This window comes from Choloepus didactylus, chromosome 9, assembly GCF_015220235.1.
Source record: "Choloepus didactylus isolate mChoDid1 chromosome 9, mChoDid1.pri, whole genome shotgun sequence".
Classification (NCBI taxonomy): Eukaryota; Metazoa; Chordata; class Mammalia; order Pilosa; family Megalonychidae; genus Choloepus; species Choloepus didactylus.
In genome coordinates, this window is record NC_051315.1 from 111,296,483 (window position 1) to 111,322,523 (window position 26,041).

Consider the following 26,041-nt stretch of genomic DNA (forward strand, 5'->3'; position numbering starts at 1 on the left):
GTTTTTTTCCTATGCCTGTCTCCTCTCTGCTGGGCTGGCTGCTCTCAGAGTCTCTGGTGTCTGGTCTCCGTCTATCTATGGTTGGAGTTTGAATCAGTAGAATGAGTTTCCGATAAGAGCAGCCACTGCAGTTCTCCCTTCTCCTTCCCGGAGCTGACAGCCCCTCCTCCCCCGGGACTGAGCCTGGCAGGGAGGGGTGCGGGTTCCCTGGCCGCAAAAACTTACAGATTTCGCTGATCTCAGCAGTTCCACGTTTTCATGAGTGTTGTATGAAGTATGCCCAAAGACAGATTGCTCTGTGGTGTCCAGTCCACGCAGTTCCTGGCTTTTTACCTACTTTCCTGGAGGAGTAACTAAAACTTACAGCTCACCAGTCTGCCATTTTGCCCCGCCTCTCCACCCCCATCTATTTTTGAACATTTTCCTTATGCCAGAAACAATCAGAATAAGAATAAAAAATAAAAATAAGAACACCCAAATCATTCCTCCCATCCCACCCCATTTTTCATTTAGTTTTTGTTCCCATTTATCTACTGATCCATCCATACACTAGATAAAGGGAATGTGATCCACAAGGTTTTCACAATCACACTGTCACCCCTTGTAATCTACATTGTTATACAGTCGTCTTCAAGAGTTAAGGCTACTACTGGGTTGGAGTTTGGTAGTTTCAGGTATTTACTTCTAGCTATTCCAAAACAATAAAACCTAAGAGGTGTTATCTATATAGTGCATAAGAATGTCCACCTGAGTGACCTCTAGACTCCATTTGAAATCTCTCAGCCACAGAGGCTTTATTTCATTTCATTTCACATCCCCCTTTTGGTCAAGATGTTCTCAATCCCATGCTGCTGGGTCCAGATTCATCCCCAGGAGTCATATCCTGCATTGCCAGGGAGATTTACACCCCCGGGAGTCAGGTCCCACGTAGGGGAGAGGGCAGTGAGATCACCTGCCAAAGTGGCTTATTAGAGAGGGCCACATCTGAGCAACAAAGAGGCACTCAGGAGGAGACTCTTAGGTACAATTATAAGCAGGTTTAGCCTCCCCTTTGCAGTAACAAGCTTCATAGGGGTAAGCCCCAAGACAGAGGGCTCAGCATGTCAAGCCATCAGTCCCGAGTGTTTGTTAGAACATCAGCAACAATTCAGGTGAGGAAGTCCAACACCTCCATATCCTCCCCCAGCTCCTCAGGGGGGGCCCAAATATATATTTTTATATATTCAATTCTGAGTTTACATATTGTAGTTAGTTCATATCAGTGAGGCATTATAGTGTTTGCCTTTGTTTCTGGCATACTTCACTCAAAATGTAGAGCTCTTAATTTTTGCCTAGATCCGCCATTATCTTCATAAATACTGAATGAAGCCACAAAGGTACTGTAACTTTTGGAATCTACTCACATTTTAAAGAAAAAAAAAAATCAGCAGCAATTCCATAAAACAGAACAGAAATCAATCCCTTACTTTCTTTTGCTTTTTGTGTCAGTTGTTAGAAAAACACTAGAAGCTGACATGAAGTTTTCTATATATTGTCCAAGAACTTGGCTTTCTGATTTTAGCTTCAGATTTTCTTCCTTAACTGTATCTACTCTTGCCGAGAGATCTTCAAGTGCGTGTTGGAGTTCCAACACTGGATTAATAAGTTGTGTTTTTTTCCTCCAGTTCCACCTGATTTTCAGCATCAATAGCATCCATGTTGGCATTCATCATCTTGGGTAAAAAACTTTTGGGCCTCAGATACAAAACCTTGGATTAATGATCTGCTGCTTGAGGTGCCGGGAGAGGGGAGGGGATTCAGAAGAAGACGCCTGAGGCCGGGGCGCTTGGACAAGACTTTCCTTTGCTTTTAAGGACTTTAGCCATATTAGATTAAGGCCCACACTCGTTCAGTTTGTGCAAACCGTAACTAAGAACATCTACAAAGATCCTATTTACAAATGGGTTCATACCCACAGGACCAGAGATTGGGGGCTGAACATGCCTTTTGTAGGGTACATGAGTCAATCTCCAACAGTCTGTCCTCTAGACAACAAAAAGACATGTTCTTCCCACATGCAAAATATATTCACTCCATCACAACATTCCAAAAGTCTTAAGTCATTTCAGTAACAATGCTAAGTACAAAGTCTCATTAAAATCTATTATGGGTATGGTCATGCCTGGGGCAAAATTCCACTGTCTGATGGACCTCTGAAACCTAGAAAACAAGTTATCTGCTTCTGATATACAGTGAAGGAATAGGCTACATTCCCATCCAGAAGGGAGAAATTGGAAGGAAAGCAGGGGTCACAAATCTCAAAAAGCCCCAAAGTCCAAAAGCCACAGGGCAAACTCCATTAGTAATGATCTGAAGATCCGAGAGGCATCTGCGGGATGCTTTGTCCTCCAAGAGATTTGCCCTGGGTATGTGATACAATTTTTTTTTTTTAATCTTCATTTTATTGAGATATATTTACATACCACGCAGTCATACAAAATAAATCATACATTCGATTGTTCACAGTACCATTACATAGTTGTACATTCATCACCTAAGTCAATCCCTGACACCTTCATTAGCACACACACAAACATAACAAGAATAATAATTAAAGTGAAAAAGACCAATTGAAGTAAAAAAGAACACTGGGTACCTTTGTCTGTTTGTTTGTTTGTTTCTTTCCTTCCCCTATTTTTCTACTCATCCATCCATAAACTAGACAAAGTGGAGTGTGGTCCTTATGGCTTTCCCAATCCCATTGTCACCCCTCATAAGCTACATCTTTATACAATTGTCTTCAAGATTCATGAGTTCTGGGTTGTAGTTTGATAGTTTCAGGTATCCACCACTAGCTACCCCAATTCTTTAGAACCTAAAAAGGGTTGTCTAAATTGTGCGTAAGAGTGCCCACCAGAGTGACCTCTCGGCTCGTTTTGGAATCTCTCTGCCACTGAAGCTTATTTCATTTCCTTTCACATCCCCCTTTTGGTCAAGAAGATGTTCTCGGTCCCACGATGCCAGGTCTACATTCCTCCCCGGGAGTCATATTCCATGTTGCCAGGGAGATTCACTCCCCTGGGTGTCTGATCCCACGTAGGGGGGAGGACAGTGATGTCACCTTTCAAGTTGGCTTAGCTAGAGAGAGAGGGCCACATCTGAGCAACAAAGAGGCATTCGGGAGGAGGCTCTTAGGCACAATTATAGGGAGGCCTAGCCTCTCCTTTGCAGCAACCGTCTTCCCAAGGGTAAAACCTATGGTAGAGGGCTCAACCCATCAAACCACCAGTCCCCTATGTCTGTGGTCATGTTAACAACCATCGAGGTGCAGTAGGTCAATACCCCTGCATTCTCCACAGGCTCCTCAAGGGGGCAGTACATATTTCTTTCCTTGTTTTTTTTTAACTTTTTTTTTGTTTTTTAAATCAACTGTATGAAAAAAAATAAAAAAATAAAAAACAAAAAAAAAACGTACAATAAAAGAACATTTCAAAGAGACCATAACAAGGGAGTAAGAAAAAGACAACTAACCTAAGATAACTGCATTACTTCCAACCTGTTCCTACTTTACCCCAAGAAAGTTACCTAATATAGCAACATTTCTGTGAACTTGTTCCTACAATATCCATCAGAAATTAACAGACCATAGTCATTCCTGGGCATCCCCAGAACGTTAAATAGCTTATCTGTTCTTGGATTATTGTTCCCCCTTCCTTAATTGCTCTCTATTGCTAGTTCCCCTACATTCTACATTATAAACCATTTGTTTTACATTTTTCAAAGTTCACATTAGTGGTAGCATATAATATTTCTCTTTTTCTGCCTGGCTTATTTCGCTCAGCATTATGTCTTCAAGGTTCATCCATGTTGTCATACGTTTCACGAAATCGTTCCTTCTTACTGCCGTGTAGTATTCCATCGTGTGTATATACCACATTTTATTTATCCACTCATCTGTTGAAGGACATTTGGGTTGTTTCCATCTCTTAGCAATTGTGAATAATGCTGCCATGAACATTGGTGTGCAGATATCTGTTCGTGTCACTGCTTTCCGAACTTCCTGGTATATACCGAGCAGTGCAATCGCTGGATCGAATGGTAACTCTATATCTAGTTTTCTAAGGAGCTACCAGACTGACTTCCAGAGTGGCTGAACCATTATACAGTCCCACCAACAATGAATAAGAGTCCCAATTTCTCCACCTCCCCTCCAGCATTTGTAGTTTCCTGTTTGTTTAATGGCAGCCACTCTAATCGGTGTTAGATGGTATCTCATTGTGGTCTTAATTTGCATCTCTCTAATAGCTAGTGAAGCTGAACACTTTTTCATGTGTTTCTTGGCCATCTGTATTTCCTCTTCAGAGAACTGTCTTTTCATATCTTTTGCCCATTTTATAATTGGGCTGTCTGTACTATTGTCATTGAGTTGTACGATTTCTTTATATATGCAAGATATCAGTCTTTTGTCAGATACATGGTTTCCAGAAATTTTTTCCCATTGAGTTGGCTGCCTCTTTACCTTGTTGAGAAATTCCTTTGAGGTGCAGAAACTTCTAAGCTTGAGGAATTCCCATTTATCTATTTTTTCTTTTGTTGCTTGTGCTTTGGCTGTAAAGTCTAGGAAGTGGCCGCCTAATACAAGGTCTTGAAGATGTTTTCCTACATTATCTTCTGGGAGTTTTACAGTACTTTCTTTTATATTGAGATCCTTCATCTATTTTGAGTTAATTTTTGTGTAGGGTGTGAGGTAGGGATCCTCTTTCATTCTTTTGGATATGGATATCCAACTCTCCCAGCCCCATTTGTTGAAAAGACCATTATGACTCAGTTCAGTGACTTTGGGGGCCTTATCAAAGATCAGTCGGCCATAGATCTGAGGGTCTATCTCTGAATTCTCAATTTGATTCCATTGATCTATATGTCTATCTTTGTGCCAGTACCATGCTGTTTTGACAACTGTGGCTTTACAATAAGCTTCAAAGTCAGGGAGTGTAAGTCCTCCCACTTCGTTTTTCTTTTTTTAGAGTGTCTTTAGCAATTCGAGGCATCTTCCCTTTCCAAATAAATTTGATAACTAGCTTTTCCAAGTCTGCAAAGTAGGTTGTTGGAATTTTGATTGGGATTGCATTGAATCTGTAGATGAGTTTGGGTAGAATTGACATCTTAATGACATTTAGTCTTCCTATCCATGAACATGGAATATTTTTCCATCTTTTAAGGTCCCCTTCTATTTCTTTTAGTAGAGTTATGTAGTTTTCTTTGCATAGGTCTTTTACATCTTTGGTTAAGTTTATTCCTAGGTACTTGATTTTTTTAGTTGCTATTGAAAATGGTACCTTTTTCTTGAGTGTCTCTTCAGTTTGTTCATTTCTAGCATATAGAAACATTACTGACTTATGTGCATTAACCTTGTATCCCGCTACTTTGCTAAATTTGTTTATTAGCTCTAGTAGCTGTATCGTCGATTTCTCGGGATTTTCCAGATATAAGATCATAACATCTGCAAACAATGACAGTTTTACTTCTTCTTTTCCAATTGGGATGCCTTTTATTTCTTTGTCTCGCCGGATTGCCCTGGCTAGCACTTCCAGCACAATGTTGAATAACAGTGGTGACAGCGGGCATCCTTGTCTTGTTCCTGATCTTAGAGGGAAGGCTTTCAGTCTCTCACCATTGAGTACTATGCTGGCTGTGGGTTTTTCATATATGCTCTTTATCATGTTGAGGAAGTTTCCTTCAATTCCTACCTTTTGAAGTGTTTTTATCAAAAACGGATGTTGGATTTTGTCAAATGCTTTTTCAGCATCTATTGAGATGATCATTTGATTTTTCCCTTTCGAATTGTTAATGTGTTGTAATACATTGATTGATTTTCTTATGTTGAACCAACCTTGCATGCCTGGAATGAACCCCACTTGGTCATGGTGTATGATTTTTTAATGTGTCTTTGGATTCGATTTGCAAGTATTTTGTTGAGGATTTTTGCATCTATATTCATTAGGGAGATTGGCCGGTAGTTTTCCTTTTTTGTAGCATCTTTGCCTGGTTTTGGTATTAGATTGATGTTAGCTTCATAAAATGAGTTAGGTAGTGTTCCATTTTCTTCAATGTTTTGAAAGAGTTTGAGTAAGATTGGTGTCAGTTCTTTCTGGAAAGTTTGGTAGAATTCCCCTGTGAAGCCATCTGGCCCTGGGCATTTATTTGTGAGAAGATTTTTGATGACTCATTGGATCTCTTTGCTTGTGATGGGTTGATTGAGGTCTTCTATTTCTCCTCTGGGCAGTCTAGGTTGTTCATATGTTTCCAGGAAATTGTCCATTTCCTCTACATTATCCAGTTTGTTGCCATACAGTTGCTCATAGTATTCTCTTATAATTTTTTTAATTTCTTCAGGATCTGCAGTTATGTCACCTTTTTCATTCATTATTTTGTTTATATGGGTCTTCTCTCTTTTTGATTTTGTCAGTCTAGCTAGGGGCTTGTGAATCTTGTTGATCTTCTCAAAGAACCAACTTTTGGTGATATTTATCCTCTGTACTGTTTTTTTGTTCTCTATGTCATTTATTTCTGCTTTAATCCTTCTTATTTCTTTTCTTCTACTTGGTTTAGGATTGGTTTGCTGCTCATTTTCTAGCTTATTCAGTTGATCCATTAGTTCTTTGATTTTGGTTCTTTCTTTCTTTTTAATATATGCGTTTAGTGCTATAAATTTCCCCCTCAGTACTGCTTTTGCTGCATCCCATAGGTTTTGGTATGTTGTGTTCTCATTTTCATTTGCCTCTATATATTTAGCAATTTCTCTTGCTATTTCTTCTTTAACCCACTGATTGTTTAGGAGTGTGTTGTTTAACCTCCAGGTATTTGTGAATTTTCTAAGTCTCTGATGGTTATTGACTTCTAATTGTATTCCATTGTGGTCAGAGAATGTGCTTTGAATAATTTCAATTTTTTAAAATTTATTGAGCCTTGTTTTATGTCCCAGCATATGATCTATTCTGGAGAAAGTTCTGCGAGCACTAGAAAAGTATGTGTATCCTGGTGGTTTGGGATGTAATGTTCTATATATGTCTGTTAAATCTAATTCATTTATCAGATTGTTTAGGTTTTCAATTTCCTTATTGGTCTTCTGTCTGGTTGATCTATCTATAGGAGAGAGTGATGTGTTGAAGTCTCCCACAATTATTGTGGAAACATCAATTGCTTCCTTTAGTTTCACCAGTGTTTCTCTCACGTATTTTGTGGCACCTTGATTGGGTGCATAGACATTTATGATTGTTATTTCTTCTTGTTGAATTGCCCCTTTTATTAGTATGTAGTGGCCTTTTTTGTCTCTGAAAACATCCCTGCATTTAAAGACTATTTCATCTGAGATTAGTATTGCTACACCTGCTTTCTTTTGGCTGTAGCTTGCATGAAATATTTTTTTCCATCCTTTCACTTTCAATTTCTTTGTGTCCCTGTGTCTGAGATGAGTCTCTTGTATGCAACATATTGATGGTTCATTTTTTTTGATCCATTCTGCGAACCTATATCTTTTAATTGGGGAGATTAATCCATTTATATTCAACGTTATAACCGTGAAGGCATTTCTTGAATCAGCCATCTTATCCTTTGGTTCATGTTTGTCAGATATATTTTTCCCCTCTCTCTATTAATATCCTTTATTGTACCCATACCAAATCTCTTTAGTACTGAACCTTTCTCCAAGTCTCTCTGTCCTTTCTTTGTTTCTCTGTCTGTAGGGCTCCCTTTAGTATCTCCAGTAGGGCAGGTCTCTTGTTAGCAAATTCTCTCAGCATTTGTTTATCTGTGAAAAATTTAAGCTCTCCCTCAAATTTGAAGGAGAGTTTTGCTGGATAAAGTATTGTTGGTTGGAAATTTTTCTCATTCAGAATTTTAAATATATCGTGCCACTGCCTTCTCGCCTCCATGGTGGCTGCTGAGTAGTCACTATTTAGTCTTATGCTGTTTCCTTTGTATGTGGTGAATTGCTTTTCTCTTGCTGCTTTCAGAACTTGCTCCTTCTCTTCTGTATTTGACAGTGTGATCAGAATATGTCTCGGAGTGGGTTTATTTGGATTTATTCTATTTGGAGTTCGCTGGGGATTTATGATGTGCATTTATGTTGTTTAGAAGATTTAGGAAGTTTTCCCCAACAATTTCTTTGAATACTCTTCCTAGACCTTTACCCTTTTTTTCCCCTTCTGGAACACCAATGAGTCTTATATTCGGATGTTTTATATTATCTATCTTATCCCTGAGGTCCGTTTCGATTTTTTCCATTTTTTTCCCTATTCTTTCTTTTATGCTTTCATTTTCCATTCTGTCATCTTCCAGGTCACTGATTCGTTGTTCAACTTCCTCTAGTCTTGTACTATAAGTGTCCAGAATCTTTTTAATTTGGTCAACAGTTTCTTTAATTTCCATAAGATCATCTATTTTTTTATTTAGTCTTGCAATGTCTTCTTTATGCTCTTCTAGGGTCTTCTTGATATCCTTTGTATCCCGTACTATGGTCTCCTTGTTCATCTTTAGTTCTTTGAGTAGCTGCTCTAGGTGCTGTGTCTCTTCTGGTCTTTTGATTTGGGTGCTTGGGCTTGGGTTATCCATATCCCTGTTTTCTCCATATGCTTTATAATTTTCTGTTGTTTTTGGCCTCTTGGCATTTGCTGAACTTGATAGGGTTCTTTTAGGATTTGTAGACCAATTGAAGTCGTTATCTCTAATTTATCAAATCCATAGCTTCGTGGAGTACACTTTCTCTATCTAACCAGCAGGTGGCGTCCACGAGCCACCTGTTCTCCACAAGCCAGTTCTCCCCTGCTTTCCCTTTGTGGTGAGTGGGGGAGTGAGTCTTGTGGGGTCCAACTGGTGCACCAAGCTTGCGTGTGTAGTTGGTGTTGTCCGCCCTGTATATGGAGCGTGTTTCTGGGCAGTCAGGGAGGGGGGTGGCTCTAACAATCAAATCTCCCTGGTGATCCTGGAGTTTTAAAGCTGCTGCAATAGTCTAATCCTTAGTTCAGTCCTGCCAGTTTGTCTCTGCCACTAACCCACAAGTCCTTGGTTTTGGCGTATGGCTCCTGAGACTTGCGAGTGGGTCCCTCTTCCAGGCTCCTGAGACTTGTGAGTGGGTCCCTCTTCCAGGCCTTGCACCACCTGGTCCTCTGTTGAGGGATGACTGTGCTATGTCACAGGTGAGTGCCGTCCCCCCAGGGCGGTTCTGGGCTGCTGGGCTGTGTAGGGAGGCTCCCAGTCTGCTGAAATGATGGCTGAATGGGGCTTTGTTAGTTCACACTGCTCCACCTTCCCAACTCTGGGACAATCAGCTGAGGTTGCAGGGAAGGCTAATGTCCATGCCCAGTTTTGTGGTGTGTGCCTGTTATCTGAAGCACTTCCGTCACACTGGGTTGTCTGGGGCAGCTCTGGGCTACGGGGCTGGCGACGGGCAGGAGTGTTTCCTGTCCACCAGGATGATGGCTGTGAGCGGACACCCCCCTTTTCTTGGGAAGTTGTGGTGTTTAGTGAATTTTCTCAGCGAGTGGATTATTGCCTTTTGTCTCAGAGCTCTCTTAGTTCTGCTCTTGTCTTGACCTGCCCAAATTGCAAGTCTTTGAAGCTTTCTCTACTGGGCTTCTTAGAGTAATTGTTTCAGGAAAAGAAAAAGGATTAAAAAAAAAACAAAGGGGGCCCTCCTCACATATCTAATGGGTTATTGAAATGCTAAGAGGCAAAGCAATTAGGGCCATTAAGGAAAGGTCCACAGGGCAGAGAGATCAGCTTTTCTTCGGGTTTTGCATATGAGCCTCAGGGCCTGAGCTCTGCCCTTCCCCTTTCTATGTTCACCAGAACTCCAAAAAGCCTCCGCTTTTATTTGGAGTTTTTCGTGCTGCTTTTTTCTATGCCTGTCTCCTCTCTGCTGGGCTGGCTGCTCTCAAATTCTCTGGTGTCTGGTCTCAGTATATCAATGGCTGGAGTTTGGATCAGCAGAATGAGTTTCCAATAAGGGCTGCCACTGCAGTTCTCCCTTCTCCTTCCCGGAGCTGACAGCCCCTCCTCCCCCGGGACTGAGCCTGGCAGGGAGGGGTGCGGGTCCCCTGGCCACAAAAACTTACAGATTTCGCTGAGCTCAGCAGTTCAAGATGTTCATGAGTGTTTTATGAAGTATGCCCAAAGTCAAATTGCTCTCTGGTGTCCAGTCCACGCAGTTCCTGGCTTTCTACCTACTTTTCTGGAGGAGTAACTGAAACATACAGCTCACCAGTCCACCATCTTGCCCTGCCCCTGTGATACAATTTTTAAGACTACTCTTTTTGTGTAATTATTTCATCTCCAGGAGGAAGTTTCTTTTCCTCTCTTCCTTCCCTTGGAATCTTGATCTGTTCTTTTTGTTTTTGCACAGAATTTTCTCCCCAGCTCCTAAGATTGGCAGCTCCTATGATGGCAGCTCCAGCCCTTCCAAACTGTTGTGCAGCGGCCATGTTCTTCCCAAACACTGGGGCGTAAGCCCACCCCTTCTGAGAACTGCAATGGTGGCCAAGCTTTCCGTGAATGACAGGGCAAATGTCCCACTATCTCTGAGCACTGAGTGGTGGCCAGGCTCTCCATGAACGCCGGGGCATAGGCCTCACCATCTCCAAGTATTAGGATGGCAGCATTCTCCCTGAACAAAAAGGCATGAGGCTTGCCACTACCAAGAACAGGGGTTGGCCTGCTCTCTTGACCTGAGATCTTTCTCGTCCAGACCTTTGCTTCCACAGTTCTGACCTTGAAGTAATTCTTCCTTCAATTTGTCCCTTCTCTGTCCCTTTCAGACCAGGCTGGCAGTGGTTCTGCTTATACAAATTCTGGATGTATTTTGAAGGTAGAGTTCAAAGGATTTGCTGACTGATGAGCAAGTGTGAGATAAAGAGCAGAGTTATGCAATATACAATAGTTTTGGGCTTATAAACTCTAAGTATAGAAATGTCATTACTGAGATAGGGAAGACTGCACAAAAAGGTTTAGAGGGGAACAGTAGGTACTTAGTATTAGATATTTTAAGTTCTTCAAATGGAGAATAATTAATGTACCAAACTGCCTTATGATTACTGAAAACCATCAATTTAAATTATAGCAGCTTTAAAAAATAAGTACATTTGGCATACTGGCCAAATTAACCGACCGCCAACTGGACAGAAATTGATCATGCAAAATTACAATTCAAAGGATAAGGTGTATGGAAACGTCCCTCAGCCAGAAACTATTTTACATTTAGAAAACAGTCTTAAAGGAAATTGCAAATAAAGCCACTAAGGCAAGGCCTTCAAGGAGCTGAGTTTACTACTGCTGATGGTCCACAGAACCTTGTTACCCCAAGACTTGGCCACTTTCTTATGTCACCACCCATCCTGGCTGACTGGTATGACTACATCCTGTGATCCACACCAACTTCCTACACCAGTGTACACACCCCAACTGTGCACCGAATATCTGGGCAGCAAACTGAAGTTACTGACTGACACTGTTGGCACGATGTGGCAGTCACTGCTTTGATACAGCTTTCTTCCTTCCTATATTGCCAGAGTCCACCATCCACCAGCCCAGGCATGACTGAGGGAGGTGGTGGGTTACCAGTGGCCACTTCCATCAGAGGTAACTGAAAGTTTCAAATCGAAATAAATTCTGTTGGCACCACCCCAATTCAATGAAATAACAAAATGTGAAAATTTTGCTTTTCTCTGGCTTGCATTAAAAGGAAGGGTAAAGGATATCATGAACATGGCAACATAAGACATCCCCTGAAAAATCCTCTGAAAAATCCTCCCCAAAGACTAAGCGAATAAAAGGACAATTCTCATTTGCTTAGAACTCTGGAGGACAGTGGAGACTGGAGAAGGACTACACAAATGCCGAATAGAAGAAGAAGGAAAATATCAGGTAGGAAACTTCTGTCCCACACATATGGGCCACTCCCTCTCCCTCAGTCCTGCACAATGTGGGGAGTTGCTCAGAGGCAGTGGCCAGGATCCCTCTCACCTCCCACCAGGGACAGCAGCGATAGAACCGGACTCAAACCCAGGCACAGGGTCCCAAGTACATAGAGACCAAGGGAGGAACACAAGCTGCTGAGGAATCCTGTATAGAAAAAGGCACCAATAGGGGAAAAAAGGGGGAGAGGAAGACCACAGTAAAACTATGCCTAGAAGGTGCTGCACACATTCAATCCAGTTTCTGTTGAATGGACCACCTAAATGCAAAATGGACTTTTCTGGATTGACCCTATCTGGCTGCCTGGTGTGGGATATCCTACTGGGGAAGAAACTGGAGGCAGAAAAGCCTCGAAGAGAAAAAAAAAAGGGGGTGGTTGTGGTTAAACAGAACTGCTTTATGGACAGGAGGTTCCCAGAAATGAAAAGAGTAAGGAAACAGGGCACTGAACGAGGGAGAGAATTTAAATAAATCATAGGACCTGGGGAGAAAATTCTGCACAAAAACAAAAAGAACAGATCAAGATTCCGAGGGAAGGAACAGAGGAAAGGAAACTTTCTCTTGGAGATGAAATAATTACACAAAAAGAGTAATCTTAAAAATTGTATCACATATGCAGGGCAAATCAGATGAAGAAGAGCCAAGAAAACCTGCTCACTTAAATATGGGTCATTCTAAAGGTCTAGAATAAGTTGAACCAAGCATAAAGGAAGAGCATAAACACAAAGCTAATCAACAATAAAACCCTAGAAAATAGAGAGAAACTGACTTTTGGGAGTTAATTCATTAAGATAATTGAGTTTATACCTATAAACCAGCAAAAAATTATAAACAATACTAAAAAACAGAAAGATTAGGCTCATTTGAGGGAACAAATTAAAACTTCACAGGAAACACAAAATTTGGATCAAATAATCAAAGAAGTTCAAACAAATCTCCTAAATCAATTCAAGGAGATGAAGGAAAATATGTATGAAGAAATAAAGAATATAAGAAGACACTGGGTGAGCATAAACAAGAATTTGAAAATACAAACAGAAACATAAATTATAGGGATGAAAGGCACAATCATAGGGATTAAAAATATACTAGAGGCATACAACAGCAAATCTGAACACGCAGAAGGAAGAATCAACAAAGAAAAAGATAATAAGACAATAAAAATCATACATACAGTCAGAAGATGGCAGAGTAGGTGAGGTAGAGTGGGCTTCTCCTCTGTGAAGGAAACTAGAGAAGGGTCGGAGGATGCCTAGGACTGTGGTTTAGTGGTGTGAGTGGCCACAGAAGGACTCCAACAGTATGTGGTAAGGACGTGGATGGAAAAGTGGAAACACTGCGCCTTGAGGGACAGGGTGAGTTTGTTTGGCCAGGACTGCCTACCAGGGCTAGCAGTGTTGAGATGGGTGCCAGGCAAGGGAGTGAGTGGCGGCTCTCCACTCTAGTAAACCCATCTTAACAATGAACTGGGGGATAATCCTCCACAGCCACAAGGCCACGAGCTACCACGGGGGAACCCAGGAGGCAGCCAACTATTGACTGCATTCACTCTCCCCACACAGAAGTAGAGGGGGTGCGTGGGCAAGAAGTGGGAAGAGGAGAGGGCGCCACATGGAAGGACCAGGAGTCCCTTCCACACCCCAGAGGTTCATGAGCGCATGGCAGGGAGGGAGCAGGGCATGTTTGACTGGAGGGTGCCTTTGAGCAGATTCCCTGCCAGACTGCACAGTGTCCACATCATACCCCCAGGGCAGGGATTCCCCAGTGCACCTGGAGAACGGGTGCACTGATTGGCTCCGCACCTGTTTTGAACACGGCCCAGCACACAGAAGTTCAGGGAAGGTTGGCTTGAGAATAAGAGGCAGCTCACTAGTTTCACCTGCTGGAAGGGCAGGGAAAGTGCACTCAAGCAAGCTGTAGCTCTGTCAAATTATACATAAATGTCACATGATCCTGTATTCCCAAAAATAATCTTACTAAGATACGAAAATGGCCTGAAGACAAAAGAAAATAATAAAGCACCAGAAGAATGACGGTATGGACAAGCCAAACAAATTAAAAAGCTGGAAGAGACACAAAGTTTGGAGCAATTAATTAAAGAAGTACACACAAATCTCCAGAACAACTTCAACAAGATGGCTCAAGACATAAAGGACATCAAGAAGACACTATAAAAGCATAAAGAAGAATTTGAAAGAGTAAATTAAAAAATCAGAGATCCTATGGAAATAAAGGATACTGTTGATCAAACTAAAACTATACTAGAGGCACACGCAACTCAATTTGAAGAGGCAGAAGAAAGGATAAGTGAAGTACAGTACAGTCAATAGAATGCGAACACAAAAGAACAAAGGGTGAAAAAATTGAAAAACTTGAAATGGATCTCAGGGAAATGATGGACAACATGAAGCACACAAATATAAGAATCATTGGTGTCCCAGAAGGAAAAAAGTTAAAGGACTAGGAAAAGTGTTTCAAGATATAGTTGTGGAAAAGTTCCCAACCCTTCTAAATGACATACATATGCAAATCAAGGATGACCAATGAACTCCAAATAGAATAAATCCAAATAAACCCACTCTGAGACATATACTTATCAGACGGTCAAATGCTGAAAAGGAGAAAATCCTGAAAGTAGCAAGAGAGAAGCAATTCACCACATACAAGGGAAACAACTAAGACTAAGTACCGACTACTCAGTGGGCACCATGGAAGCGAGAAGGCAGTGGTATAATATATTTAAGATTCGAAAAAGAAAACCTGCCAGGCAAGAATTCTTTACCCAGAAAAGCTCTCCTTCAAAACTGAGGGAAAGCTTAGAATTTTCACACACAAACAAATGTGAGAGAATTTGTTAACAAGATGCTTGCCTTACAAGAAATACTAAAGGGAGCTCTACCAGCTTTGAAAAAAAAAATAAGAGAGAGAAGCCTGGAGAAGGGCACAGAACTCAAGAGAATTAGTAAGGGTAACTTAAAGGAAATAGAGAGGGAAAAAATAGATCGGACAACTAAAAACCAAAGGATAAGATAGCTGATTCAAGAACTGTCTTCACAGTAATAACTTTGAATGTGAATGGATTAAATTCCCCAATTAAAATATATTGATTGGCAGAATGGATTTAAAAAGATGGACCATCAACATGCTGTTTAACAGAGACTTATCTTAGACCCAGTGACACAAAGAGATTGAAAGTGATAGGACAGAAAAAATATTCCACGCAAGCTACAGCCAAAAGAAATTAGGGGTAGCAATACTAATTTCAGATACAATAGACTTGAAACGCAAGGAGATCATAAGAGACAAAGAAGGACACTATATACTAATAAAAGGGACAATTCACCAAGAAGAATTAGAAATCATAAATGTTTATGCACCCAATCAAGGTTCTCAAAAGTACATGAGACAAACATTGGCAAAACTGAAGGAAGCAACAGATATTTCCACCATAATCACGGGAGACTTAAATATACCACTCTTTCCTACAGATAGAACAACCAGACAGGGGACCAATAAGGAAACTGAGAACCTAAACAATGTGGTAAATGAATTAGACTTAACATCTAATTAGCATTACATTTCAAATTACCAGGATATACATTCTTCTCTAGTGCTCATGGAACTTTCTCCAGAATAGATCATATACTGGGGCATAAAACAAGCCTCGATAAATTTAAAAAGACTGAAATTATTCAAAGCACATTTTCTGACCACAATGGAATGTAACTAGAAATCAATAACTATCAAAGATCTAGAACATTAACAAATATCTGGAGGTTAAAAAACAAACTTGTAAAAAATCATTGGGTCAAAGAAGAAATTGCCAAGAGAAACTGCTAAATATCTAGAGGCAAATGAAAATGAGAACACAACACAAGAAAACTTATGGTTTTGAGAGGGAAATTTATCACTCTAAATGCATATATTAAAAAGGAAGAAAGAGCTAAAATCAAAGAACTAACAGAACAATTGAAGAAGCTAGAGAATGATCAGCAAACTAATCCTAATGCAAGTAGAAGAAAAGACATAGCAAGGATTAAAACAGAAATAAATGATATGGAGAACAACAACAGCAAAAAAAAAACAATAGGGAGAATAAACAAAAACAAATGTTTGTTCTCTGAGAAGATCAACAAGATTGACAAATCCTTAGCTAGACTGACAAAGTCAAAAAGAGAGAAGACCCAAACAAAATTATAAATGAGACGAGGGACATTACTGCAGACCCCAAAGTGATTAAAAAAATCATGAGGGGACCTTGGCAAGATGGCAGACTGGTGAGCTGTATGTTTTAGTTACTCCTCCAGGAAAGTAGGTAGAAAGCCAGGAACTGCGTGGACTGGACACCACAGAGCAATCTGACTTTGGGCATACTTCATACAACACTCATGAAAACGTGGAACTGCTCAGATCAGCGAAATCTGTAAGTTTTTGTGGCCAGGGGACCAGCGCCCCTCCCTGCCAGGCTCAGTCCCGGGGGAGGAGGGGCTGTCAGCTCCGGGAAGGAGAAGGGAGAACTGCAGTGGCAGCCCTTATCGGAAATTCATTCTACTGATCCAAACTCCAACCATAGATAGACTGAGAACAGACACCAGAGAATCTGAGAGCAGCAAGCCCAGCAGAGAGGACACAGGCATAGAAAAAAACAACACGAAAAACTCGAAAATAAAAGCGGAGGATTTTTGGAGTTCTGGTGAACATAGAAAGGGGAAGGGCCCTGAGGCGCATATGCAAATCCCGAAGAAAAGCTGATCTCTCTGCCCTGTGGACCTTTCCTTAATGGCCCTGGTTGCTTTGTCTCTTACCATTTCAATAACCCATTAGATCTCTGAGGAGGGCCCGTTTTTTTTTTTTTTGTTTTTGTTTTTTTTAATCCTTTTTTCTTTTTCTAAAACAATTACTCTAAGAAGCCCAATACAGAAAGCTTCAAAGACTTGCTATTTGGGCAGGTCAAGTCAAGAGAAGAACTAGGAGGACTCTGAGACAAAACGCAATAATCCAGTGGCTGAGAAAATTCACTAAACACCACAACTTCCCAAGAAAAGGGGGGTGTCCGCTCACAGCCATCATCCTGGTGGACAGGAAACACTCCTGCCCATCGCCAGCCCCATAGCCCAGAACTGCCCCAGACAACCCAGTGTGACGGAAGTGCTTCAAATAACAGGCACACACCACAAAACTGGGCGTGGACATTAGCCTTCCCTGCAACCTCAGCTGATTGTCCCAGAGTTGGGAAGGTAGAGCAGTGTGAATTAACAAAGCCCCATTCAGCCATCATTTCAGCAGACTGGGAGCCTCCCTACACAGCCCAGCAGCCCAGAACTGCCCTGGGGGGACGGCACTCACCTGTGACATAGCACAGTCATCCCTCAACAGAGGACCCGGGGTGCACGGCCTGGAAGAGGGGCCCACTTGCAAGTCTCAGGAGCCATGCGCCAATACCAAGGACTTGTGGGTCAGTGGCAGAGACAAACTGTGGCAGGACTGAACTGAAGGATTAGACTATTGCAGTAGCTTTAAAACTCTAGGATCACCAGGGAGATTTGATTGTTAGAGCCACCCCCCACTCCCTGACTGCCCAGAAACACGCCCCATATACAGGGCAGGGAACACCAACTACACACGCAAGCTTGGTACACCAATTGGACCCCACAAGACTCACTCCCCCACTCACCAAAAAGGCTAAGCAGGGGAGAACTGGCTTGTGGAGAACAGGTGGCTCGTGGACGCCACCTGCTGGTTAGTTAGAGAAAGTGTACTCCACGAAGCTGTAGATCTGACAAATTAGAGATAAGGACTTCAATTGGTCTACAAATCCTAAAAGAACCCTATCAAGTTCAGCAAATGCCACGAGGCCAAAAACAACAGAAAATTATAAAGCATATGAAAAAACCAGACGATATGGATAACCCAAGCCCAAGCACCCAAATCAAAAGACCAGAAGAGACACAGCACCTAGAGCAGCTACTCAAAGAACTAAAGATGAACAATGAGACCATAGTACGGGAGATAAAGGAAATCAAGAAGACCCTAGAAGAGCATAAAGAAGACATTGCAAGACTAAATAAAAAAATGGATGATCTTATGGAAATTAAAGAAACTGTTGACCAAATTAAAAAGATTCTGGACACTCACAGTACAAGACTAGAGGAAGTCGAACAACGAATAAGTGACCTGGAAGATGACAGAATGGAAAATGAAAGCATAAAAGAAAGAATGGGGGAAAAAATAGAAAAAATCGAAATGGACCTCAGGGATATGATAGATAATATGAAACGTCCAAATATAAGACTCATTGGTGTCCCAGAAGGGGAAGAAAAGGGTAAAGGTCTAGGAAGAGTATTCAAAGAAATTGTTGGGGAAAACTTCCCAAATCTTCTAAACAACATAAATACACAAATCATAAATGCTCAGCGAACTCCAAATAGAATAAATCCAAATAAACCCACTCCGAGACATATACTGATCACACTATCAAACACAGAAGAGAAGGAGCAAGTTCTGAAAGCAGCAAGAGAAAAGCAATTCACCACATACAAAGGAAACAGCATAAGACTAAGTAGTGACTACTCAGCAGCCACCATGGAGGCAAGAAGGCAGTGGCACGATATATTTAAAATTCTGAGTGAGAAAAATTTCCAGCCAAGAATACTTTATCCAGCAAAGCTCTCCTTCAAATTTGAGGGAGAGCTTAAATTTTTCACAGACAAACAAATGCTGAGAGAATTTGCTAACAAGAGACCTGCCCTACTGGAGATACTCAAGGGAGCCCTACAGACAGAGAAACAAAGAAAGGACAGAGAGACTTGGAGAAAGGTTCAGTACTAAAGAGATTCGGTATGGGTACAATAAAGGATATTAATAGACAGAGGGGAAAAATATGACAAACATAAACCAAAGGATAAGATGGCTGATTCAAGAAATGCCTTCACGGTTATAACGTTGAATGTAAATGGATTAAACTCCCCAATTAAAAGATATAGATTCGCAGAATGGATCAAAAAAAATGAACCATCAATATGTTGCATACAAGAGACTCATCTTAGACACAGGGACACAAAGAAACTGAAAGTGAAAGGATGGAAAAAAATATTTCATGCAAGCTACAGCCAAAAGAAAGCAGGTGTAGCAATATTAATTCAGATAAAATAGACTTCAAATGCAGGGATGTTTTGAGAGACAAAGAAGGCCACTACATACTAATAAAAGGGGCAATTCAGCAAGAAGAAATAACAATCGTAAATGTCTATGCACTCAACCAAGGTGCCACAAAATACAAGAGAGAAACACTGGCAAAACTAAAGGAAGCAATTGATGTTTCCACAATAATTGTGGGAGACTTCAACACATCACTTTCTCCTATAGATAGATCAACCAGACAGAAGACCAATAAGGAAATTGAAAACCTAAACAATCTGATAAATGAATTAGATTTAACAGACATATATAGGACATTACATCCCAAACCACCAGGATACACATACTTTTCTAGTGCTCGCAGAACTTTCTCCAGAATAGATCATATGCTGGGACATAAAACAAGCCTCAATAAATTTAAAAAGATTGAAATCATTCAAAGCACATTCTCTGACCACAATGGAATACAATTAGAAGTCAATAACCATCAGAGACTTAGAAAATTCACAAATACCTGGAGGTTAAACAACACACTCCTAAACAATCAGTGGGTTAAAGAAGAAATAGCAAGAGAAATTGCTAAATATATAGAGACGAATGAAAATGAGAACCCAACATACCAAAACCTATGGGATGCAGCAAAAGCAGTGCTAAGGGGGAAACTTATAGCACTAAACGCATATATTAAAAAGGAAGAGCCAAAATCAAAGAACTAATGGATCAACTGAAGAAGCTAGAAAATGAACAGCAAACCAATCCTAAACCAAGTACAAGAAAAGAAATAACAAGGATTAAAGCAGAAATAAATGACATAGAGAACAAAAAAACAATAGAGAGGATAAATATCACCAAAAGTTGGTTCTTTGAGAAGATCAACAAGATTGACAAGCCCCTAGCTAGACTGACAAAATCAAAAAGACAGAAGACCCATATAAACAAAATAATGAATGAAAAACGTGACATAACTGCAGATCCTGAAGAAATTAAAAAAATTATAAGAGGATACTATGAACAACTGTATGGCAACAAACTGGATAATGCAGAGGAAATGGACAATTTCCTGGAAACATATGAACAACCTAGACTGACCAGAGAAGAAATAGAAGACCTCAACCAACCCATCACAAGCAAAGAGATCCAATCAGTCATCAAAAATCTTCCCACAAATAAATGCCCAGGGCCAGATGGCTTCACAGGGGAATTCTACCAAACTTTCCAGTAAGAACTGACACCAATCTTACTCAAACTCTTTCAAAACATTGAAGAAAATGGAACACTACCTAACTCATTTTATGAAGCTAACATCAATCTAATACCAAAACCAGGCAAAGATGTTACAAAAAAGGAAAACTACCGGCCAATCTCCCTAATGAATATAGATGCAAAAATCCTCAACAAAATACTTGCAAATCGAATCCAAAGACACATTAAAAAAATCATACACCATGACCAAGTGGGGTTCATTCCAGGCATGCAAGGATGGTTCAACACAAGAAAATCAATCAATGTATTACAACACATTAACAAGTCAAAAGGAAAAATCAATTGATCATCTCAATAGATGCTGAAAAAGCATTTGACAAAATCCAACATCCCTTTTTGATAAAAACACTTCAAAAGGTAGGAATTGAAGGAAACTTCCTCAACATGATAAAGAGCATATATGAAAAACCCACAGCCAGCATAGTACTCAATGGTGAGAGACTGAAAGCCTTCCCTCTAAGATCAGGAACAAGAGAAGGATGCCCGCTATCACCACTGTTATTCAACATTGTGCTGGAAGTGCTAGCCAGGGCAATCCGGCAAGACAAAGAAATAAAAGGCATCCAAATTGGAAAAGAAGAAGTAAAACTGTCATTGTTTGCAGATGATATGATCTTATATCTAGAAAACCCTGAGAAATCGACGATACAGCTACTAGAGCTAATAAACAAATTTAGCAAAGTAGCGGGATACAAGGTTAATGCACATAAGTCAGTAATGTTTCTATATGCTAGAAATGAACAAACTGAAGAGACACTCAAGAAAAAGATACCATTTTCAATAGCAACTAAAAAAATCAAGTACCTAGGAATAAACTTAACCAAAGATGTAAAAGACCTATACAAAGAAAACTACATAACTCTACTAAAAGAAATAGAAGGGGACCTTAAAACATGGAAAAATATTCCATGTTCAGGGATAGGAAGACTAAATGTCATTAAGATGTCAATTCTACCCAAACTCATCTACAGATTCAATGCAATCCCAATCAAAATTCCAACAACCTACTTTGCAGACTTGGAAAAGCTAGTTATCAAATTTATTTGGAAAGGGAAGATGCCTCGAATTGCTAAAGACACTCCAAAAAAGAAAAACGAAGTGGGAGGACTTACACTCCCTGACTTTGAAGCTTATTATAAAGCCACAGTTGCCAAAACAGCATGGTACTGGCACAAAGATAGACATATAGATCAATGGAATCGAATTGAGAATTTGGAGATAGACCCTCAGATCTATGGCCGACTGATCTTTGATAAGGCCCCCAAAGTCACTGAACTGAGTCATAATGGTCTTTTCAACAAATGGGGCTGGGAGAGTTGGATATCCATATCCAAAAGAATGAAAGAGGACCCCTACCTCACCCCCTACACAAAAATTAACTCAAAATGGACCAAAGATCTCAATATAAAAGAAAGTACCATAAAACTCCTAGAAGATAATGTAGGAAAACATCTTCAAGACCTTGTATTAGGCGGCCACTTCCTAGACTTTACATCCAAAGCACAAGCAACAAAAGAGAAAATAGATAAATGGGAACTCCTCAAGCTTAGAAGTTTCTGCACCTCAAAGGAATTTCTCAAAAAGGTAAAGAGGCAGCCAACTCAATGGGACAAAATTTTTGGAAACCATGTATCTGACAAAAGACTGATATCTTGCATATATAAAGAAATCCTACAACTCAATGACAATAGTACAGTCGGCCGAATTATAAAATGGGCAAAAGATATGAAAAGACAGTTCTCTGAAGAGGAAATACAAATGGCCAAGAAACACATGAAAAAATGTTCAGCTTCACTAGCTATTAGAGAGATGCAAATTAAGACCACAATGAGATACCATCTAACACCGATTAGAATGGCTGCCATTAAACAAACAGGAAACTACAAATGCTGGAGGGGATGTGGAGAAATTGGAACTCTTATTCATTGTTGGTGGGACTGTATAATGGTTCAGCCACTGTGGAAGTCAGTCTGGCAGTTCCTTAGAAAACTAGATATAGAGTTACCATTCGATCCAGCGATTGCACTTCTCGGTATATACCCGGAAGATCGGAAAGCAGTGACACGAACAGATATCTGCACGCCAATGTTCATAGCAGCATTGTTCACAATTGCCAAAAGATGGAAACAACCCAAATGTCCTTCAACAGATGAGTGGATAAATAAAATGTGGTATATACACACGATGGAATACTACGCGGCAGTAAGAAGGAACGATCTCGTGAAACATATGTCAACATGGATGAACCTTGAAGACACAATGCTAAGCGAAATAAGCCAGGCACAAAAAGAGAAATATTATATGCTACCACTAATGTGAACTTTGAAAAATGTAAAACAAATGGCTTACAATGTAGAATGTAGGGGAAGTAGCAATAGAGAGCAATTAAGGAAGGGGGAACAATAATCCAAGAAGAACAGATAAGCTATTTAACGTTCTGGGGATGCCCAGGAATGACTATGGTCTGTTAATTTCTGACAGATATAGTAAGAGCAAGTTCACAGAAATGTTGCTATATTAGGTAACTTTCTTGGGGTAAAGTAGGAACAGGTTGGAAGTTAAGCAGTTATCTTAGGTTAGTTGTCTTTTTCTTACTCCCTTGTTATGGTCTCTTTGAAATGTTCGTTTATTGTATGTTTGTTTTCTTTTTAACTTTTTTTTCATACAGTTGATTTAAAAAAGAAGGGAAAGTTAAAAAAAAAAAAAAAAAAAACAAGGAAAAAAAAAGATGCAGTGCCCCCTTGAGGAGCCTGTGGAGAATGCAGGGGTATTCGCCTACCCCACCTCCATGGTTGCTAACATGACCACAGACATAGGGGACTGGTGGTTTGATGGGTTGAGCCCTCTATCACAGGTTTTACCCTTGGGAAGACGGTTGCTGCACAGGAGAGGCTAGGCCTCCCTATGGTTGTGCCTAGGAGCCTCCTCCCGAATGCCTCTTTGTTGCTCAGATGTGGCCCTGTCTCTCTAGCTAAGCCAACTTGAAAGGTGAAATCACTGCCCTCCCCCCTACGTGGGATCAGACACCCAGGGGAGTGAATCTCCCTGGCAACGTGGAATATGACTCCCGGGGAGGAATGTAGACCTGGCATCGTGGGACCGAGAACATCTTCTTGACCAAAAGGGGGATGTGAAAGGAAATGAAATAAGCTTCAGTGGCAGAGAGAATCCAAAAGGAGCCGAGAGGTCAGTCTGGTGGGCACTCTTACGCACACTTTAGACAACCCTTTTTAGGTTCTAAAGAATTGGGGTATCTGGTGGTGGACACCTGAAACTATCAAACTACAACCCAGAACCCATGAATCTCAAAGACAGTTGTATAAAAATGTAGCTTATGAGGGGTGACAAGGGGATTGGGAAAGCCATAAGGACCACACTCCACTTTGTCTAGTTTATGGATGGATGAGTAGAAAAATAGGGGAAGGAAACAAACAGACAAAGGTACCCAGTGTTCTTTTTTACTTCAATTGCTCTTTTTCACTCTAATTATTATTCTTGTTATTCTTGTGTGTGTGCTAATGAAGGTGTCAGGGATTGATTTGGGTGATGAATGTACCACTATGTAATGGTACTGTGAACAATCGAAAGTACGATTTGTTTTGTATGACTGCGTGGTATATGTATACATCTCAATAAAATGAAGATTAAAAAAAAAAAAAAAAAAAGACATAATGCTGAGCAAAATAAGCCAGGCACAAAAAGAGAGATATTGTATGTTACCACTAATGCGAATTCTGTGAAAAATGTACAATGTTTTATACTGTAGAATGTAGGGGACCTAGAGATACCAATTAGTGGAGGGGGAATGATAATCTAATAAGAACAGATAAACTATGGAGGGTAATCTCAATGTTATGGGAATGCTCAGGAATGATTATGGTTTGTAAACTTTCTTGGATATAGTAAGATCATGTTGGAAGCAACAGAATTATTTTAGGTTTTTTTTTTCTCTTATTCCTTTGTTTTCTTAGGGGTTGTTAATTTTCTTGGGGTATGGTAGGAACATGTTGGAAGCAATGTAGTTATTTTAGATTATTTGTTTTTCTTACTCCTCTGTTTGGACATGGTTTATTAATTTTCTTGGGGTATGGTAGGAACATATTGGAAGCAAAGTAGTTATTTTAGGTTATTTGTTTTCCTTAATCCATTGCTTTGTTTAAAATGTTGTGGGGCTTTTTGGTTGTTGTTTGCCTGTTTGTTTTTAATTTTTTGATAAACAAAGTTAAAAAATTGAAAAAAAATCAGTAGAAAAATGGGAGTAAAAACTAAATGACAAATAGGGTGGGATGGGGGGATGGTTTGGGTATTCTCTTTTCACTTTTATTTTTTATTCTTATTCTGATTCTTTCTGATGTAAGGAAAATGTTCAGAAATAGATTGTGGTGATGAACGCATAACTATATGATCATACTGTGAACAGTTGATTGTATACCATGGATGACTGTATGGTTTGTGAATATATTTCAATAAAACTGAATTTAAAAAAAAAAAATCATGAGGATACTACGAACAACTGTACACCAACAAACTAGACAATTGAGAGGAAATGAATAATTTCCTGGAAACACATGAACAACCTAGACTGACCAGAGAGGAAACAGAAGATGTCAACAAACCAAGCACAGGTAAAGAGGTCCAATCAGTCATCAAAAAGCTTCCTACAAATAAAAGCCCAATGCCACATGGATTCACAGGGGAATTTTACCAAACTTTCCAAAAAGAACTGACCCCATTCCTACTCAAACACTTTTAAAAAACTGAAGAAAACGGAACACTACCTAACTCATTTTATGAAGTCAACATCACTCTAATACCCAAACCAGATGAACATGCTACAAGAAAGGAAAACTACAAGCCAATCTCCCTAACGTATATAGATGTAAAAATTCTCAACAAAATACTTAGAAATCGAATCCAAAGACAGATTAAAAAAATTGTATATGATGATCAATTGGGGGGCATGCAAAGTGGGGTTCAACATAAAAAAATCAATCAGTGTAACAGAACACTTGGGAAAAATCAAATGGTCAACTCAATATATGCTGAAGCATTTGACAAAATTCAGCACACCCTTTTTTGATAAAAACACTTCAGAAGGTAGGAACTGAAGGAAATTTCCTCAATATGATAAAGGGCATATATGAAAAATCCACAGCCAGCATAGTACTCAATGGTGAGAGACTGAAAGCCTTCCCTCTAAGATCAGGAACGAGACAAGGATGCCTGCTGTCAACACTATTATCCAACATTGTGCTAGAACTTCTAGTCAGAACAATCCTGCAAGACAAAGAAATAAAAGGCATCCAAACTGGAAAGGAAATAAATCTGTCATGATTTGCAGATGATATGATCTCATATGTGGAAAATCCTGAGAAATTGACGACACAGCTACTTGAGCTAACGAACAAATTCAGCTAGGTGACAGGAAACAAGATTAATGCACATAAGTCAGTAATGTCCCTATACACTAGAAATGACCTAACTGAAGAGACAGTCAAGAAAAAGATCCCATTCACAATAGCAACTAATAAAATCAAATATCTAGGAATAAACTTAACCAAGGATGTAAAAGACCTCTACACAGAAAATTACATAACTTTACTTTAAGGAAAAAAAAAGGGGACCTAAAGAGATGGAAAGATATTCCATGTTTACGGACAGGAAGGCTAAACATCATTAAGATGTCAATCCTACC

The 26,041-nt window shown here is 40.0% G+C and overlaps 1 protein-coding gene and 1 pseudogene across 6 annotated transcripts in view; both read right to left on the minus strand.

Moving 5' to 3' along the window:
• The window catches only part of USP37 (ubiquitin specific peptidase 37), a 159,207-nt gene that overhangs the window by 51,232 nt on the left and 81,934 nt on the right, over window positions 1–26,041 (minus strand). The window lies entirely within an intron of this gene.
• LOC119544514 lies at window positions 1,463–1,784 on the minus strand (annotated as a pseudogene).